Raw genomic sequence first — 8,749 nt, forward strand, 5'->3', positions numbered from 1 at the left:
AACACACTTATTTATATCCAGAATGTATTTATGTGGGAAGAAAATACTAATTTCTCACCCAAGCCCTGCAATGATTGCATGCTGAAAATGAAGACATTTGCACCCACTGGATTAATGCTGCAAGGGACTTTTTTATGTGTCATTATGACCAACAGGTGGTGGAGGGAGCAAGTCACAGTCCAGTGAGTGAGCCTGTCCCTGGCTATACTACCGGTGTTAGCCCTCTCACTGGTCAAAGCTGAAGGAGTTAAGGGGCCGAGGGATTAGGAAAGAGACCCGGCTGATGAAGGTGAAACAGGTTTGTAAACACAACTGAAAACAGTTTAGGTTAGATTTTTAAAGATTTTTTTATTCTACTGAAACATTACTGTTTATAACTTCAAAAAGAGCTACAAGTTTTTCATATGTGAGCACACACACACACACACACACACACAAACAAACATTTATATACATATACATATACAGTGGTGCTCCGCAAGGCGAATGCCTCGCAAGACGGAAAACCCACTAGACGAAAGGGTTTTCCGTTTTTGAGCTGCTTCGCAAGACGATTTTCCCTATGGGCTTGCTTTGCAAGACGAAAACGTCTTGCAAGTGTTCCGATTTTTTTTGCTCGCCCCCTTTTTCTAAGCCGCTAAGCCGCTAATACCCTTTCAGCCGCTAATCCGCTAATCCTTTAATAGCCGCTAGACCTTTAATAGCCGCTAAACCTTTAATAGCCGCTAAACCGCTAATAGCGCTAAACAGCTAAGCCGCTAATAGGGTTGCTTCGCAAGACGAAAAAACCGCTAGACGAAGAGACTCGCGGAACGGATTAATTTCGTCTTGCGAGGCACCACTGTACATATACATATACATACACATATATGGTATCTTTCTAAAAAGTATTAGGAGAGGCAATAATTTGTAAACCAAATGGAAACGGAAAGAAAATAGAAGACCAAAGAAGAATTAATCCTAATCAAAGAGGGACAGTCAATTGTGGACCAGTGGCGCTGTAGCACCCTGCTTGTGGTTAACGCTTAGCTGGAATGAAATATTCAACGCAGCAATAGAGAAATTAAAATAATAATTTATTTGTCAGACAAATAAATGAGAGACACAGTGGTATATGGTTACCAAAGCTCTGCCCACTCCAGCCCTGATGGCCAGCACTTATATTCCCTCAGCCCAGCCCCCTTGCTCCTCCTTTGGCTGCCTCTGTCCAATCAGCCTGGTTGAAATTCCTATTGGCTGTTTGCTAGAACCAATCATAAAAGATACACCCATTTCCTATTACCTTTTATGGGAGACAAAGAGCTATATTTCCTTCTATCCATAAATGGCAGACAAGTAGCCATATACCGTATTTTTCGCTCCATAGGACGCACTTTTTCCCTCCTAAAAAGTAAGGGAAAAAGTCTGTGCGTCTTATGGAGCGAATGTGTGTTCCCTGGAGCCAAATCGCTGTTGTCCTGTGCTCCTGGGCTGCTCTTTGGGGGTGGGGGGGGAGCCACGGTGCTCTGCCGGCAGCCTCTGCTTTCCCCGAAGTCCCGACAAGGTTTGCAAGCAGCGGGAAGGCTGTGCGCCCCCGGGCTGCTCTTTGGGGGGTGGGGGGAGGAGCCACACGGCTCTACCGGCAGCCTCTGCTTTCCCCTGAAGTCCCGACAAGGTTTGCAAGGTTTGCAAGCAGAGGGAAGGCTGTGTGCTGCTGGGGTGTTTTTGGGGGGTGGGGGGGAGGAGCCACACTGCTCTGCCTACAGCCTTTGCTTTCCCCTGAAGTCCCGACAAGGTTTGCAAGGTTTGCAAGCAGAGGGAAGGCTGTGTGCTGCTGGGGTGCTTTTTGGGGGTGGGGGGAGGAGCCACACTGCTCTGCCTACAGCCTTTGCTTTCCCCTGAAGTCCCGACAAGGTTTGCAAGGTTTGCAAGCAGAGGGAAGATTGTGTGCTGCTGGGGTGCTTGGTGGGGGTGGGGAGCTACACTGCTCTGCCTACAGACTTTGCTTTCCCCTGAAGTCCGGACAAGGTTTGCAAGCAGAGGGAAGGCTGTGTGCTCCTGGGGTGGAGGGTGGGGGTGGGGAGCAGCAAATTGCTGTCTCTCAGTGCCTCCTAATTCAACTGCAAAGGATTGCCTAACTGGATTCTGAGCTCCATTTGAAGTTTAAAAATAGTAAGTTTGGGGATTTCTTCAAGTAGCAGTTTTGGGGAAATAGTCATAAATACATGCAAAGCATCTCTACAAACCAGTAATAGTAATTTCAGCTAAAACTGAGCAGGTATCTGGCTCAGGAACAGTTTAAACTGCACAGCTATAACCAGACATCCTGTGTGTGTGTGGACCATGTTCCTAGTAGCTAATCTTTACTGCTGAAAAGAGGCTCTGATATTCCACTCCAACTCTATAATTCATTATACAAATTCTTACAAGTACAGTCCACCTATACTAAACCAAAAACATTGTGTTCTCTTGGTATTGAATGGAAGCTATTTATCTGCCCTCTTTTCCTCCTCTGTTCCTTGCTCAGTCACTCCATTTTGAATCTTCCTTTCAAAACAACCATGCCTGTTTTGAGAAAACTTCAGAGATTTAGGAACTGGAGCACAATCATTTGATCTTTAGCTTCACAGTATTTTAATATTCTTTTGGAAGCCGCCCAGAGTGGCTGGGGAGGCCCAGCCAGATGGGCGGGGTATAAATAATAAATTATTATTATCATCATCATCATCATCATCATCATTTTTTTGCTGTTCCTCCATACTCCAAGCACTTCTCATTTGCACAGCCCTGGTTCCTCTCCCTGACTATTAATATTCTTGATTATTAACAGTAAAATGCTCAAATTTTAGTTTTTGTGACTGCTGCCAATACTGACTTCCCAGTGATAATGAAAACAGCTACATTATAATGGAATGTGTCCTTTTTCCATTCTCATCATTATATACCATGGCTCGCTTTAAAGCAGCAAAGTGGACAGAAGCCACACACTTTGCTGTTTTAAATAGTTTAGTACAAAATTTGAGTCAGATTTTTTTTCTTGTTTTCCTGCTCTAAAAACTTGGTGCGTCTTTTGGTCAGGAGCGTCCTATGGAGCGAAAAATACGGTATCTTACATTTGCCTCGACCAGGCACCTTAATTATCAGATCATCATTGCCCTATTGCCCTATTCACTCCAAAACAGATGGCTAATGGTTTTAATTTTTATCTTAAACAGAGATCTTGGGTTCACCTTCTCACACACCATCAATGAAATAAGAATCTAACATAAGAATCTAACATTTCTTACTTTCTAAATCCTTTGCATAATTACATTTTTAAGCCAGTATATTTCATACATAACATAGATAGATTTTTAGAAGGAAAGGCCTTTTCAAAGTAAAAAGGAACTTTAATAAAAACAGTTTCCAAAAGCAACCCCTTAGATCCACACCCCCCTTTCAAGCCAGCTGCTGTTTCTAAAAGCAACTTCTTCAATTTACAACTCCCCTTTCAAGCCAGTTGCTGTTTCTATTAGCTCTTGCCCTTTATCCTTAGGAAGATGTGGCTCAAGTCTAATGGGAGGCACATGGTATTACAATAAATTTTACTATTTACCAACTCTTAATTAGTGTTTTTGCAGCTTGATTGTATTCTGTAATTTGTATGGTCAGTGTGACCTTTTGCTCCCAGCCTGTAATTTCCTTTTACAACCCCGAGGCACTGCTATAGATCAGAGGGGCCCTGTTTAGGAAGATAAACATCTGCCAAAGCACCCAGCCAGCTGCTTTATGCCTGGCATAAAACATACAAACATTTGCAAATATATTTTTAAGCTCATTTTAAAATGCAGGCCTTGATCTGATGCCTCAGCGCAGCAAGGGCAGGTGGTACCCGGTGTGGACTTTTTTTGTCTCACCCCCCCCCCCACACGTTGAAATTAAAATCTGTCAAAGAGAGCCATTCAGGCGATCTGGGTGCAGATCCTGCCTCCTCCCCCCCTCCCCCCTCTGCCAAAGAGAGCCGGAAGATCTGGAGGGTGGCAATGTGAGAATGGACCTTTTCGGTGGTGACTCCGTTTGTGGAATGTTCTGGCACCATCATTATATAAAAATCATTTTTAACCAGGCCTTTGCCTCTCAATTATCTTTGGCCTTGAGTGGGTGGAATGTTTTAATCCTGCCTTTTAAAAATAGGATTTTCCTTTATTTTTTCTTTCATGCTGCTTTCAATGTATGTGCTTGTAGGTACATATATTGAAAGTTGCTTTGAATTACCATGGTAGAAAAGACCAATAAATTTAAATAATAATAATGATGATGATGATGATTCACTATGTCCTTTTGAACAGAATGCTACAGAGCACACTTAAATACTGTGCTAAGCTAACTGTCCCAGAACCATGCACTCCCTCAGACTGGATTGTATGAAAATAAAGTCTGAACATAACCTCATATAGGCCCTGTTCTAAGAGCTGCATTGACTGCCAGTTCATTTCTGGCTCCAATTTCTTGTACTCACTTGAGTGTTTTAAGCCCTAAATACCGTATTTTTTGCACCATAACACTCACTTTTTTCCTCCTAGAAAGTAAGGGGAAATGTCTGTGCGTGTTATGGAGGGAATGCCTACGGGTGGCATGCCTACGGATTTTCCTCCTCTACAAACTATGTGCGTGTTATGGTCGGGTGCGTGTTATAGAGCGAAAAATACGGTAACTTAGGCCCCACACAGCTGAAAGACCTCTTCCTTCCCTGCAAAACCTCACAGGTGTTAAGGTCAGCAGAGGAGAAGCTCTTGGGAGTTTCACAGCCCTCACGATTCGGGGGTGGGGGTGGCCCAGAAGATGGTATTCTCTGTGGAATTCCCTAAATTGTGGAATTCCCTCCTCACAGATATGTGTGTGGCTTTGGGCAAAAGATGGAGATGAACCTTGGAGATGTGGGTTTTCAGGGCCCATTCTATTCCGTTGATTGTTAACTGTTTTAACTGTTTAAAATTTTGAATTTTAAATTGTAACCCACTCTGGGACCTGTTGGTAAAGGCTGTGTCATTAATGATGATGAGTATAACAACAGCAATGTGAAATAGTAGCAATTGCTTTAGGAATGTGCTTTTTTGGGCCACTAACACTAGTAATCAAGAGGAAAGGAGAGCAAAATTTTCAAGTTCACAGGTCCTCATGATTTCCAGCTCTTATTTCAGCCCTGATACCTATAGCTGTTGGGGGGGGGGGGTTTGGGGGGGAGGAGAAGGCGGGAGGTAGTTTATTCCCATGAAAGTAGACCTGTTTCAAGAGTTAAACAACAAACTGCTGACATCTCTTTTTTTTATTTCCACCATACTTTTCTGCCAAAAAGGCTCTCAAAGCAGTTTACAACAAAAACGCAATCCATACAAACAGTGGATTATTTTGATGAAATTATTTGGATATTGTGTTCTTAACCAATTACTTGTTGGTGGCCCCACCTGCAATTTCCAGCATCTGACCTGAAGAATACCAAGAAGCAGCACTCCAGGGAGGGTGACTTTACCCTATATAAGAGTGCAAAGTTCTACGAAACAATTTGGTATTCTTACTTTCATTCTCTCTTTCTTTCTTTTTTTAAAAAGCACTCTTTGGGTCAGACATATTTTATCAAATAAAAACAAAGGAACAAATTTTTAGACGGGTTAAAAGGTTAAAACAGGCTTGACATCCACTTGGTTGGGAAGTTGTCTTGGTCTCCTTCTCCCTACCCCACCCTCCATTCATCCTATTAGTGACTGGATTAACTTTAAAGTATTCCATTCTAGATTAAAAATGTGCTTGTTCATTCAAATATCATTAAGAATAATACTTGTTAGTTTCTGCTTGGCATTCCTACTTATGCTGCTGAGTAAGATTTACTAAAATCTAGTTAACAATTATATAGTTAAAACAACAGGCATCTATTATGAAATATTACGTTTTCTCCCCCCCCCCCCCACATTGCAGGAGGCTGGATTAGATGACTTTAGATTTCCTCCCAACTCTACCATTCTATGATTCTATAAGACAAAATACTGCCCTACATATGTTTGTTTGAGTTCATTTATTTTATCAAATTTATACACCGCTTGATTGTAAAACCCCCCAAAGTGTTTTACAATGGATAAGCCAGTAAAAGCAAGCAAAAATTACCATCGTACTTTAAAACACACGAAAGTTAAAATAATAAAGCATATTAAAATTAACGCAACTTTCTAAGCATCTGGGTAGATTTGTCTAAATAGGAATGTTTTTTAACAGGTTCAGAAAAGAGAACTGTGAATGTGTGTGTGTGCGTGCGCTTATACAGATGTGTGCCTTTCTCAAACTTGGATCCCCAAGTGTTCTTTGCACTACAACTCCCACCGTCCCTAGCTACTAGGATCAGTGGTCAGGGATGATGGGAGTTGTAGCTCAACAACACCTGAAGATTCACACACACACACACACACACACACACACACACACCCCAGGTTTCCCTGCCCCTTTGAGCCATTAGGAGCGTCCATCACACACACAATCAGACACTCAAGTAGAGGAAATCCTTCCCTATAAAGGACCAATATTTGAAGTGGGGCAGGATGGCGGGCGCACCTAGCTGGCTCCCAGTGGCTCAAAGAGGCAGGGGCGGGGAACCCATCTGTCGATGGAACCTAGTGGCAAGAGGGCGGCGGGGGGGGGGTGTTGGCTAGAGCTTTAAAATCAAGAGGCATGGCTTCTCCATCCAAGATGAGGATCCCTATTACACACAGAGGAGGTTATGGGGGTGTTACAATCTGAAGGTGGGGGGTGGGGAGTCGCAGAAGGAGAGGAATCCAATACAAGCATGAAAATGATGGGCTTGGAAGTGACGTCTGTGTGTGTGTGTGTGTGTGTGTGTGTGTGTGTGTGTGTGTGTTTAGAGGAGGCATGGGCAGAAGTCATGGTGGTAAGAAAAGATGTTTTGTTTTTTTAGAAACACATTTTCTGTAGGAGTGGTAGAAGGTGGCTGGGGACAAACCAGTGACTCTAGATCTCAGAAACATGAGGTCGTATCTCAAATGGACAAACAAAAGGGTGACCACTGAGCAATCTTTCCACCCCAAGCTTAATGGCAGAGATTGAAGTCTGCATCTCATTTCTCTGTTGTGCCCCTCTAGATCAATGGCTAATCCAGCTTCAATCAAAAATGGCAGTCAAAATGGTATTCCATGACTGAAGGACATTTAGGTGAGTATTCCTTGCTTGACTAGGAAGAATATGGGGTTCCGTCTGCAACTCATTGTGCTAAGAATCTTTCAGGTTGCGATGACTGAGTTGTCAGAAGAGGCCCTATTCTGGGTCACCACAATGAGGCTCACCTGCAGGTAGGAGAAACACTTCTTCTTTTGTTGCAGCCCTTCAAGTTTTCAAGAGTTCATTGTAACTGAAGTGAGAGTCACCTGCATTCGGGCTGTGCTGCTTTAGGTAAGTTCACATTCCACCACTCAGTGGTCTTTTTTCCCAAGACCATGTTTTTTGTATTGGCCTCTCCTTTTTCCCATTTTCTTTTCTGCTGGTCTCTCCACAGGTCTCTCCAAAGAGCTCCCAACCCTCAAATGAAGCCTCAAATGAACCCCTCTTGCTGGAGGGTCCCAGAAGTCATGGTGATAAGAAAAGGCTCACCTGCAGTACTTCTGCAACACTTCTTCTTTCCTTTTGTTCCAGCTCTTCTTCTAATCAGGCTTCCCAGAGCATGCCTTGCTTGGCTAGCGAGAAAATCTCCATTGTGTTTTCCCATTTTCTTTTCTGCTCTCTCCACAGGACTCTCCACAGAGCTCTACTTAACATCTTAAGGTCCCCCCCCCCTGAGAGAACATTCACAGAATGTTCTCTCAGGTTTTGCTTTTCCCCTTGTTGCATTGCTCAAAAAAAAGGAAAAGACACTGGTGGTTGGTACTCCCGGTTCCCAGGACGGGGTTCAAGCCCCTGCGGTGTCCATGCTTACTTCCAATGCAACTGCTATCCCTCTCTATCCCTCTCTGTCTCTCTATCCCACACTGCCCAAATAACAACTGGCTCCCTTTTTCATCCCTGAGGGAGGGTGACATAGCTACACACACACACCCCCCGGGCTGCTCACTGCTCGCCGTGGGCAGCACCCCCCCCCGGGACAATTGCCGCTTGCTGCTGGCGGCACCCCCTGGGACGCTCACGGCAGGGGGCTCCCCTCTGGGATGCGCCCTGCGGTCGGCTAGCCCCACCCCTGGGTGCACACCACCTCTGGAAACATGGATAAATGGGTCTTCCCCATTTCTGTAGGGTGGGATGTGAACTTTGAAGCCTGCTCATCACTTCGCTGCCCTGTGTATCAGCAGGAATTGCAGCCTGCTGAATTGAGGAAATGGAAAAAAGCTGGGGGGATCCTCGGTGGGCCCAGTCCGGGCCCGGTACACACCTTCAACAGCTGGAGGAACTACGCCAAGCACATGGACCGGCTGCGCCAGCAGCCCCAAAAGAAGAAGTGCCCCGCTTGGGAGGTGGGGAAGGCAGGCATTGCCAGGCTGCAGCAGAGCTACTCCCAGATCACTGCAAATGAGGTGGTAGATGAGCGCAATCATACAAAACCTTTCTCAGATGTGCCAGACTCTGTTTTTCTCATCCACGCAAACAAAATCGGTGAAGGACCTGGCCCGGCTGAGCTTGAAGGATCCAGAATATATCTGGGTACACGAGAAGGCTAACTTCAGTACTCCAGCAACTTTGGAACAGAACTACGTTGTTTGTGAACTGCATTGGGTCATTTAGTTTGACTGTCTGGAAGATG

At 44.5% G+C, this 8,749-nt stretch overlaps 1 long non-coding RNA gene across 1 annotated transcript; it reads left to right on the forward strand.

Moving 5' to 3' along the window:
• The first annotated feature begins 39 nt into the window (after positions 1-39).
• Positions 40-8,403, forward strand: LOC308576500. Its single transcript, XR_014003266.1, has 3 exons — positions 40-298; positions 7,104-7,513; positions 7,747-8,403. It is a non-coding gene; the product is annotated as an uncharacterized lncRNA (long non-coding RNA).
• Positions 8,404-8,749: the final 346 nt, after the last annotated feature.

The sequence above is a fragment of the Podarcis bocagei genome (genome assembly GCF_964188305.1).
Source record: "Podarcis bocagei genome assembly, chromosome: 17".
NCBI classification, from domain to species: domain Eukaryota; kingdom Metazoa; phylum Chordata; class Lepidosauria; order Squamata; family Lacertidae; genus Podarcis; species Podarcis bocagei.